At 37.4% G+C, this 12177-nt stretch overlaps 1 protein-coding gene across 1 annotated transcript in view; it reads left to right on the top strand.

Moving 5' to 3' along the window:
- Nucleotides 1–12177, top strand: part of PEX5L (peroxisomal biogenesis factor 5 like) — a 375321-nt gene that overhangs the window by 141522 nt on the left and 221622 nt on the right. The window lies entirely within an intron of this gene.

Here is a 12177-nt window from a genome sequence, read left to right as displayed (position 1 = left end):
GTAAGACAGTTTACATGCAAGTCCTTAAGTCACAATAGCGTTCTCGACCTCATTTCAGAGCTCTTCTATAAAGTGGGATTATTACTGTCTGTTGCAGTTATCTACCTGTGGCTGTGTAATATAGGTATCTACCTATAATTTGGTGGCTTAAAACAACAACCATTTTATTTTGGCTTATGATTCCTGAATCAGGAAATTGAGCAGGCCTTAACTAGGCAATGTGTCTGCTCCACGCAGCATTGACGGAGGTCACTCTGTAGAACTGAGCTTGAGTATGGGCTGTTCTGAGGTTCCCAGATGTCTTCACTCTCATATCTATGCCTTAGCAGGACTGTGTGGAAGGCCAGGCTCACCTGGGACTGTGGCTCAAGGTACCTACATGTGGTCTCTCTGGTATGACAGTCTCAAAGTACTTAGACTTCTAACAAGGGCTGTTGGAGTGTTTGTTCTAAAAGACACGAGGCAAAAACTGCCAATCTCTTAACGCTTGGGCCCAGAAATGGACTCAGTTATACCTCCTCCATATTCTACTGGTCATGCAGTCACAAGGCCAACCCAGATTCATGAACAGGGAACATAGGCCCAACCTCTCAATAGGAAGAGGGTCCAAAATATGATGGCCATCTCCCACTCTGACTCTTCACCAGGTTCATGGGAAGATGGAGTGACGATGTTTGCACAAGTACAGATAATGTAAATGGCCTATTAGGATATAAGGGGCTAGTCCTATCAAAATCTCCCTTAACTATGACCCCTACTTAATCCCTGCTGCAGACAATCCTTTAAGCCAGAGAAAAGGTGTACATATTACAAGTAAATCAGATGATTGGGATCCTCACAGGTGTTCTTTGGGAAAACAAAAGAACCCTGAATGTTAAGAGCAGCTGATAGATAAGACACTGATTTCCAGCTATTTCTGGGTTACTGAGCTCTGCCTTAGGCCACTGGACCAGTATAAGCATCTTGGTTTTCTCAGCAAGTGACTCATGTGCCTAAGAGTATTTATATCAATGATAGTTCCCAAGATTAGAAAGACACTCACTGCCTTCACACTTACCTACAGCTAAGGAAACAAAAGCTGAGGGAGATTAAGTGACCTGCATCAGCTCACAGAGCTTTGAGTAGTAGGGACAGAATATGATCATAACAACAGCTCTACCTTTGTATAATATTTGATAAGCCATAAGGCTCATATGCTTATTTTATGCCACTAGATCCTCATAATCTCTTAGAAGGAAACCCTAAAAGCCAGCACATCTGAAGACCAGCCAAGGGATCTTTCCACTACACACCTGCCTAACATCTGGGCCCCTAAACTTTGCAGGATGGAAGTGGGAGAGGGATGAGAGAGGACCAGGCAGCCTGATCTAGGCTGGAAGTCTGGATGGGTCATGTAGGTGAAGGAGCCCCAAAAGAAAATGGCTATTTCTCAAATTTCTTTAGGGGTTCATTCTGAATAGTTTCTTCCTTTTCCACAAGTCCTTTTAATGGCCTTAAAGGACACCTGACCTCACATGATCATTTTTGCAGAAGAAGGACTTGCCCTAATACAGACTGCTTAGCCTTTTCTCCTTTTCTTTAGCTATTTTTGCTGAACTGTCAATAAATTCTCAAGTGTTTGAGCTAAGCAACAATGGGAGTAATTTCCATTTCTGTTTCTCTCAGCATGAAAGAAGGCAGTCTCTTTTCAATCCAAGGAACTTGGTTAACAAAACTTAAAGAAGCATCCGGAACTACCAGTTTCTCTGGCCTTTTTTTACTTTTTTTAAAAAGAAAAGAAAAACACCAAATATGATTTTTGTTTATTTCTTTTGCAAGAAGTATTTGCTCCACCCCCCAAGCTTCTGAGATGTTGTTTCTAGGCTTATCCTGTCAATATCTGAAGAACACTTCACAGCAATGTGATAGCTTTTGGGTGCATGGGGAGAAAATAAGCAGCACTCAGATCCTCAGAGAGCATCGCTTGAGCCATGCAGCCTGAGAACACGGCTTATATCCTTTATCAGTGTCAAGAGACCCTGATAGTGAATGTTTCATCCATAAATCCAGTAGTTGAATTTCTAAAATAAAGATCCTGGGGCCATTTTGCAGTATCTGAATTTAGCTAGATAGCTGGATGGATGGATGGATGGATGGATGGATAGACAGACAGACAGACAGATAAGAGAAAATTTAAAATAACACATACTATTAGATGTATTATGAAAACTCAATTATATGAAGACATAGCTGAGGGAAAATACTGGTTCCACTGCAGTAAAAAGATAAGGAAATAATGGTCCCATTGACCCCAAAATGTCTTGGTTCTGGAGACATAAAGTGACATGAGATTGGCATGAACAGTTAACAGTAATTCCAAGAGATGTTATTGTGCTAGAAATTTCAGATGCTCTCAGAAAGGGTTTTTTCAAAATTAAAATATGCGTTTTTATTATAAAATTATTTTTTAATTTTGTTTTCAAGTATAAAATAATAAAGAAAGTAGACCAAAAAAGTTCCCTTCATCTCCACTCTCCTCCCCACTTCTGCAACACACATATACCTCCTATCCCAATCCCAATCCCTAGAGGCATCCACTGTTAACAGATTTAACATAGCCTTCTGGACCTCTATGCACAAATAAGTATTTTAAGTTCATGTGTTCATACTTTATATAATGTTCTATAATATGCTTTTAAAATCATTAATATAGCCATCTTTCCACTTCAACACATAATAAAAATCATCTCATCTTTTGTAATGATTACATAAAAATTCATTTTCAAAAGTCCACTTTAACCAAGACCTTGCTGAGTTTAGGTGGTTTCCAAATGTTTCTATTTCACAATGCACTGCAGTGGACATCCTTGAATTTATATCATAATACACTTTAATGAGTATATCCCTATGATAAATTTCTTACAGTGAAATTTGAGGCCAAAACATTTGCACATTTTGTAATGTAACACATTTTTCTAGGTTGCCTTCTAGAAGATTATAACATTGCTCACTCCCATTAAGAACCTATAACATTCCTAGAAAAATTTTTGTGCTGCCAATGGTTGTTTCATGGTAAGAGAAGTTTGTCTCTGCCATGTAATTACTAGCGAGAAAATGATGACTTCTACAGAAGCCAAAGGATCAATGGATAAGAAACCATGGAACTCAAAGACTGGTTTAAAACCCCAATAGTGTGTGGATAGCTTTCTTCAAATCAGGTGATATAAGACATTGGACTGTTTGAAAAGTGTACATCCCCATGTCTTCATTGATAGCTGTCCAAGTGCCCTCTCAAGTGCTTGATGGGATGTATTTGGGTTATTTTCTTTTTTCCTTTCATATAAAATACACTTAGAGCACAGTATAATAGGTGAAGCACTGCGCAGGAAGTTGTGGCACATGGAGCTGGTATCAGCTGTACCACCAAGTAGCATGTGGAATACACAGTAGGGAAACTGATCTGTGAGGACAAATCACAGGTTAGGCTAGACATGGCTATTTAAAGTGAGTCAAGCATAACACTTGCAGCCATTGGTTGTGGTCAGATGGAATATGAGGCAGAAATACTGGTTTGTGTCAGCAGAAGTCAAAATTGGGTGAGAAAATGAGAAAAACACACTTCAAAGCAAGCAGAACAAGAGGTCAGGTAGAGAAAGTGCTTCACAGAGAAGTTGCCCAGGCTCTGAATACTGCCTTAAATAAATACAGAGAGTTGAAGGTCCTCTGAATTGTAATCTATTCAATAAAGATATAAACACACACACACATAATGCAAATACACATCTACGTGTGTGTGTACATTTATGTATACATACATGGGTATATATGTATGTGTGTATTTAAGGATATAGCAATAATCAGCCTTTCTTTTATAGAACTAGTATTTCAGTTAAGGAGACTAAGGATTTTAATTACCAATTTCAATGTGTGTTGGGGAGAGTGTAGGGCTTCCCCACAATACAAGCAATTCTTGGACACCAGCTGGATGTCCTGCCATTCAACACAATTCTGACACTATCTACCTGAAAATAGCATCAGGTTCAAGATGTTAAGGGCTCAGTCTTACAAGACTGCCCTTCATCTCAAATGCCAGTTGCAAGTCCAGGTTGTCACCTGTGCTTCTGACTGACGGGCTACAGATTGGAGGTTCCAGTGACACCTTCCTTGTGTTTAATTAACTCGCTTGAGCAGCTCATAGCTAGAGGAACATTTTATTTACTAAATCACTGATTTATTACAAAAAGATATAACTCAGGAACAGCCAGGCAGAAAAGATAGTGAGGGAAAGGCATGGGGAAGGGGTGCTAAGCTTCCCTGGCCACTCTCCCTGAATTTCCACAAATTCACTAACTCAGAAGCTCTCTGAACTCTGTCCTTTGGAGGCTTTGTGGAGTTTTTATTATGTAGACATGATTGATTAAATCATTGGCAATTGGCAACTGAACCCAATCATCAGTCCCTCTGTCTGCCCTGGAGATGGAGGAGGGAGGGGGAAAGTTTCAACCCACTAAGCATCTGGCTGGCTCTACTGGCAACCAGCCCCCACACTTAGGTGCAGTCTAAAGTCACCTCATTAACATAACAAAGATACCTGTATCACTCTCATCACTGGAAATTCCAATGGCTTTAGGAGCTCTAAGCTAGAAACTAGGACAAAACCCAAAACTATTTCAGATAGAATGATCAGAGAAGTATCTTTTATAATAACTTTTGAGGAAAGACTTGAAGGAAGTGAGAAAATGAACCATATAGATAACTGGAGGAAGAACTTCTCTGTACAAATTTCCAAGACTGAAATATGCCTGGGGTGGTGGAGGAGCAGCAAGAAGGCCCATCTGCCTGGAGCCGACTTATGAACCAAAGGAAATATAAGAGAAGACAAGATCAGAGAGGTTACTATGGCAGACCATGTGGTGTTGCAGGCCTAAGGACTTAGACTGAGCAGAATAGTGTTTTAAAAGAGTTATTCTGGCTGCTGTGGGAGAAAATCTACAGAGGGATGAGGGTGGAAGCAACAACAGTTAGTTTTATGTCCAGGTGAAAACCAGAGTGGTAGCTGGAGAGGTAGAAAGAAGTAGCCTACTTCGAAGGTAGAGTGGGCAGGATTGGCTGACGGATTGGAGTTAGAATGTGACAGAAAGAGAAGAGTCAAGAATAATTCAAGGTTTTTTGCCTGAACGACTGGAAAAGGTGGGGAAGCTGTGGAAAGAATAGATTTAGAGGGAAGTGGGAAACAAGAGTTTGACTGGGGGAACTGTTAGGTTTGAAATGTTTATTAGGCATTTAAGTGGAAATGTTAAGTAAGCAGTGGGAAATGTGAGTCTGGAGTTCACAGGCAAGAACAGGGCCGGAGAAAGAAGTGCTGAATCATCAATGTAAAGAATGAGACTGGATGAGATCATCCAGAGAGTGAGCGGAGATAAAGACAAGGCTCAAGGAATGAGTCCCAGTGCACATCTGTGTTCAACTGAGGAAGAACCAGCCATGGATAAGAAGAAGGAACAGATGGTAAAGTGGAAGGAAGCCAAAAGAGAGAGATGTCCTAGGGGCAAAATGAAGGAACTATTTGAAGAGGTGGAGGTGAAAATCTGTATCAGATGCCACCAACAGGTCGAATAAGATGGAGACTGAGAACTGACCATTAGATTTGATGACATAAAGGTCATCACTGACCTTGCCAAAGCAGTTTTGATGATACAGGATAGTCGAAAGCCCTAATGGAGTGGATTCCTGAGAAATTAGAAAAAGGGAAGTAAAAACATCTGGAATAGTCAAATCTCTTAAAGAGTCTAACTGTAAAGGAACTGAGAAAAGATTGATAACTGGAGGAGAATGAGTCAGGAATGTGTTGCATTTTAAGTTGGGAGATATTATCATGTTTTTAGGCTAATGGAAATGAGCAGTAGAGTGGAGATAGTTTATAATGTAAGAGAGAAATGGAAAAACTGCCCATGTGAAGTTCTTGAGGAGACAAGAGAGAATGAGATCTAGTTCAGAAGGAGAAGGGTTGACATTAGGAGCCGAAATTTTGTCTTTTGAAACAAAGGGAAAGTAAAGTATTCAGGCACAGATGCAAGCAGATTAACAGGTGAGGTGGTAGGAGAGTATCGAAATCATCTTGGTTTTTTGTATTTACCTAGTGAAATAAAAAAATTGAAGTAGTCAGCTGAGAGTAAGTTGAGGGAAAGAGTCATTGAGGATCAGAAGCATGAGATAGTGAATTGACTAAGGAAATGAAGGATTGCTGGGCAGCACAAAAGACCTACTTGAGATTTGTGGACCTGAGTTCAAGATGAGGCCAACAATGTTTTGCAGGTATCAAAATAGTTGAAGATGGGATTTAATCAGAATTGAGTTTTTGCCAGGTGATTGTGACGGATGGACAGGGGAGCAAGGGAGTCGGAGATGTAATCTTTGAATTATAATTATAATCACAATAATCAAAATTTATTCATCATCTGTGATGTGTAAGACACCATGCTCAGTGCTCTACAGAATATATCTATAATCTTTGCAACATACTTTAATAGTAGGTATTGTTATCCCCATTTTATAGGTGAGGAAACTAAGGCCCAATGATATTCAATGATTTTAAAAAGCTACATATGTCTGGTGTATAACTGAGCTGGGATACAATATTTTGCATATCTTAAATTTATAACAAGGACTTCTATATTATTAATTTTAATTTCCCATCTATGGTTCATTGGAAAGGTAACAGGGAAAAAGGAAAGCATGACTCTTGATATCTGCTCTGGAAAACACCCTATGCACATATCCCCAACCAACCAATGTTAGGACTGCCATGATATACTCATTCAAATACTTTGAATAGTTTTCTGTTTTCAAAGACTTTGGAGAGAATGGGGGGAACAATGGAGAGATTAGTTTCTTTAAACTGAGCTAAGCCCAAGGAATTGATTCTGAGGGCACTGACACTTTTAAAAATATGCTTTAATTTCAAAGTTTCTGCACTTCTGTGTGTTATTCATGGTGGGGGCTTGGTTTCACCTTTGCACTCGGGGCTCTCTCGTTTGTGAAATAATGGACCATTGGAAAGGCAACTAAGAGCAAGATCCTGATCTTGAATGGAAATTGAGGAGTGACAATTCTCTGCATAAAAAAATAAAAGGCCCTCTTCATTGGGTGTCATTTCTGAAAACCAAAAATCTGTCTAGGTTTCAGGGCCCTGGACTCAAGAGCAAAGAGTACTTGTTCAAAGTCACTCCTAAATGATGGAGAAAAGCGGACCCCTCCAATACGGCATTAGCCAAGAGAAACAGGAGAGCATCCAGTTGGAAGTAGCAGTGTCTCTACCCTCCAGTTGTGTTTTCCATCTTCTATATTATAAACCCTATTCTGTTAACTTCATGTCTTCTATAAAGTTTTATTAAAAACTACAGTCTGGTCTTACAAGTTTAGGGGATTTCAGATGGGACCTGTGTTCACACATGGGATAATTATGTCACTTGCTACAGAAGCCTAAAGAATAGTTATAAGAAAGCAAGGAACCCAAAGAAGCCATCCAGATGAATAGGGGACCTGTAAGTACTCCCTGGGAAGTCTCAGAAAGAGGAAGTAAGGACAAATAGGACTTCCTGCTAGATCAAGTGGTACAAAGAACCTCCACTGCTCTTAGTAAAGGAAGAGAATCCTGAAGGCTGGAGAACTTTGGGGCAGCTACCTTACAGAAACTGTTTGGTTGTCTCTACCACACGGTTTTAACAATACTTGTAAATATTCATGTTCCTTCTTTATGAATAATATAAATACAGGGTATCTCTACTAATGTTAAATGCCTAGAATTTGTGATTCCAGTTGCTGACTCTCAATACCACTCAAGAGACACAAAGTAATATGAATTCTTAAGATGCAAAAGAGAAAAAGAGAGGCTCTTGCTAAGTAATTATTCATAAACTCTTTTTCTCAGAACCTATGTCATAAATTTAGGTTTCAACCATGATAAACTTATGCAAAAACACGTTCTTCCCACACTTTATTATACAAATGTGGTTCAGCTTCTTCACTGAAGTCCTGAGACCCTCATTTATCTCTCTTCCTTCTTTTGCTTTACTGGAAGAACTTCATGGCAAAACTTTATTTTACAAAATTCAGAAAACATGAAAATATAATGTAAAACAGCATAAACTCACAGTATCATAGAGAAGACATGGCTAGCATTTTAGGTGCATTTCATTCCAGACAAAAATCAAAACTACTCACAAGAATCTCTCATTATCTTCATTATCTGAATTTAATCTGCTTCTCAAAAAATGTTGGATAGCAAATATTCAGTTAAAAAGAGCCATCTTTCATTACTCTAAATACAGAAGTTCTCAGCCCATCAAAACCTTCCAAGTGATTTCCTCAAATATCATTAAAATACTTTTAAACATAAATGTAACAATACACCAAGAATTTCTGCATAACATAAAGCATATAGAACACCAATAACCTAATTATTAAACTCTTAATGAACTCATTAGTAGGTATGTTTACATGCAGTACAGGTGGAGACTGTACATTTGCAAATACAAATTCCATTTCCCTCTATACTACAGGAAACATGAACTGTATGTATGTAACGTAAATGATAAAATAGTGAGTTAGACACTAAAAATAAGATCTGAGTTGGGCCTGGGCTGGTAGAACCCTTAGACACCTCACAGAAGTGATCTCTGGTAATGCTGAATGTCTAGACCATCCGGGAGAGAGTGGGTTTTGAAGATGGTACTGATAACGTATGGCATGTTTACTCTCCTGTGGGGAACAGGTACAGTGAGCCTACAGCACTCTGTATGTCCTCTTGCCAGGACTCAGGGACAACTGAAAATCTTCCCTAAACAGTATTTGCAAATCCCTTATAGTTTTGTTTTTAATTTAGAGAATAAATTTGGATAGTGAATAGGTTAGTCAATTTTATGTAATTTTTTTATAAGTGATTACAATGAATGTTCATACAGAGTCAGATAGCAATGAATTATATATTTATTATATATAATAATTAAATGTAAATAGTATATATAATAATATAAATATAATATGTGTATACACATACACATATACCCATGTATGTGTACACACACTCCCTGTATATACATACCCATTCTATTATTAATATTATGACAGAAACCACTTTTTTCATTAACATATACCCTCATATTTTCCATGCTTTGGTTTCCAAGTCACCATTTTTAAAGATCAATAGTGTCCCATTATCTCCAAATTAATAAATTATCATTTTCCTATTGTTGACCATTTAAGTTGTTTCAATTTTCCATTATTACAAATGATGCTTCATATATAAATCGTAGTGTAAACTTGTGATTATTTTTAAATTCTTGAAAGTGGAAATACTAAGTCACCAGGTATAAACATTTTTGAAGCTCTTGATCCATATTACCAAACTATCCTCCAGAAAAGTTGTATTAATGACAATACGCACTGCAGTGTAAAAAATATTCATTCAAAAATCTCTGAATACTGAGCATTTTCTTTACAAAAAAAAAAAAAAATCTGCCAACCTGATAAGTGACAATGGAGCTTCCATGTTCAAGTACCTATTTATTATTACTATTTTTGCTAACTTTTTTGTTTATCATTTATATTTATTGACCATTTATACTTCTTTATGAATTTTCTATTTAGGTTTCTCCCACATTCTTAATGGATTATTTTTTTTAACTTTATTCATAAAAGTATTTGCATATTAAGTATAATTGCCTATTATCTGCCTCTTATGTTGTGAATATTTTTCCTTCTCAAAGTCTTAGAAATTTCAAAGCTCGACCTATATCCCATTTACCAAACTTAATCAGTCTCCTTAGGAGTACTTGCTGGTGTGAATGAGGCTTATCAGTTCATTACAGAAGAGAATCTATCAAATTTCCCACGCACCCCATCTCACCTCAAAAGCTTTTCTTCTTCACCTTGGGTGGAAGAATCACATCTTCAGCATTGGTCTAGGCCTCCTGTGGCCCATCCTGGTTTTCAGGAAGGTCCAATCGGTTGGTCAGGTAGTTCTTAGACTTGTTTTCCTGAGGCATTGAAGCCCTGGGAGTCCAGTGCTTTGGGGCTGGACATAGAGGTTGGCTGGGACTGAGGCCTTGATCAGGTTAATCCCTTAACTTGTCTATGCCTCAGGTTCCTCATCTGGAAAATCAAATGCATGATCCATGTGATTCCCAGCACCCTTTTCAGCTCTATCCTTCTGTGAGTCTTAATTTAGTTAATGTTGTGTGTGCCTGAAAATAACTTTTCATTAGAGGACTTAAAAGACTCCATTTGTTTTGAATGCCCAATTCCTTATTTTGCTAGATGGGTAAAACCCATAATTTATTTCCTTCATTAGCATTGACATGGTCTTTTTGCATATTTACTCAGTAAAAGTTGACTGCATCACTTCAGAAAACTAAAGGGTAAGCACTCACAGCCCTGAGGTTCTTACACAGTGATGTGTAAGAAAGAACCACCTCTGCTGCAAGGCAGATGTGTACATTGTCTTGAGATAACAACCATGGCATGTGTGTAAAACCAGCATGCAGTCATAAACAAGGCCTGCAGGAGTGAGGGAAAGTTTCACAGTGGAGCTGACACTTGAGCAATCCTTGAAACAAACCTCTGAATTCCCCAGGACATGAAGGAGAAGAAGGAAGGGAGTGGCAAATGGAGGGAACAGCATATGTGAAGGCACAGAGGTGCAATCCAGTGTGGCATATTCCAGGGAGAGCAAGCAGCCGGATAACCCTAGATTATATTTGGGGACTTGTGAGAAAAGAAGCTTAGGAGGAAAAAGTAGTGAAAATCTTTACTTGTCTTGAAAATGATGTGGATTTTTATCCTCTTGTTAAAGAAGAGAGTTGAAGGACTTTTTAAAAAGTAATTTACATTTATTTTTGAATGTTGACTCTCATTGCATTGTAGAGAATCAATTAGAATGAAGGTAGGGGCGGTGTTTAGAAATTTAGGAGACTCTTGTAAGTTAGTCCAGAAAGGAAATAAGAGTCTAAACTCAGGCACCATAGATGTTTATTACAATAACATACAATATTCTAGTGATTCTAGTGATTCATTCTTTGTGGAATTAAAAATATATATACCATCGATCTACAAAATTGCCTAAGCTTTAATAAATACCAAGATTGTTTTACTTTTAAAAAGTTAGAGTTTTACAAGCATTTACCCACAGGCATTATATATCAGATCAAACTCTTTATTTCCTCTTTCAAAAATAGCCTTAAGTTTTCATTCTCCCCCATACAACTGTCTGTTTTAACAGTAGGTAAGGGAGAATAGGATAATGTAAGAAATTATGTGAATTATGTGAATCAGGATTAGAAACCATGAGTTTACCCTGAGAAATAATTCTCCATTCTTTATAGATTATATCACCTCTCTAACTGATATAATATTGCTCATCTCTCCCTCTAAGAAGAACTCTTAAAATATAAAATCCCCTCTCTTTATATCAAAACCAAGGCCATTTTCATTATTATGAGGTAAATATTTGTATCACATTCCAAAAATGTGTTTGCAAATTTTTCTGAGGATTTACAACTTTTCCTAAGTCTAACAATTCTTCCATTGCATTTCCTCCCTTAGGGTACTAATCATCAAAAAAATTTTCAGATATCAGCATTTTTGTGGCATTAACTAAATTTCATCATCACTAGTGTACTCCCAAATTCCTTTATTCAGCTTTAAATATAATTATTTGTTTCACATTTGTAAAAGCATGTCAAGAAAAAGTCACTTGACTTCAGTGGTCCTCAGATTCTTCATTTGAAAAGGGAAAGAGTCAAACCACAAAAGCTGTAAGCTTTTTTTCCAGTCTTAGCTTTGTGTGATTCTACATAAAATCAACACAGGGTCATTAATATTTTATTTAAAAGAATTATATCTGAAATATACCTTCAGAGTAAATTTTTTAAATTATTTTATTTTAAACGTTTTCATACTGTTCCAGATACTTCCAAAATAATTTATGTTCTTCAGTTATTACTAAGAATTTTCCATTCAAGATGTCATAAGTTATTTAAGCAAAACAAAAATAAAACAAGGTTTTTGTCTGCCTACATCTAATAGGGCATGAAAAAAAAAAGCATAGAAATAATTAAACAAGGGGAAACCTTTATGAAGTAAGAGAATTTCCTATCATAATGGAGTTCCTAGCAAGGAAATGTATTAAACTGGAGGATC

The sequence above is a fragment of the Camelus dromedarius genome, chromosome 2 (assembly GCF_036321535.1).
Source record: "Camelus dromedarius isolate mCamDro1 chromosome 2, mCamDro1.pat, whole genome shotgun sequence".
NCBI lineage: Eukaryota > Metazoa > Chordata > Mammalia > Artiodactyla > Camelidae > Camelus > Camelus dromedarius.
This window is presented reverse-complemented; position numbering and strand designations above follow the sequence as displayed.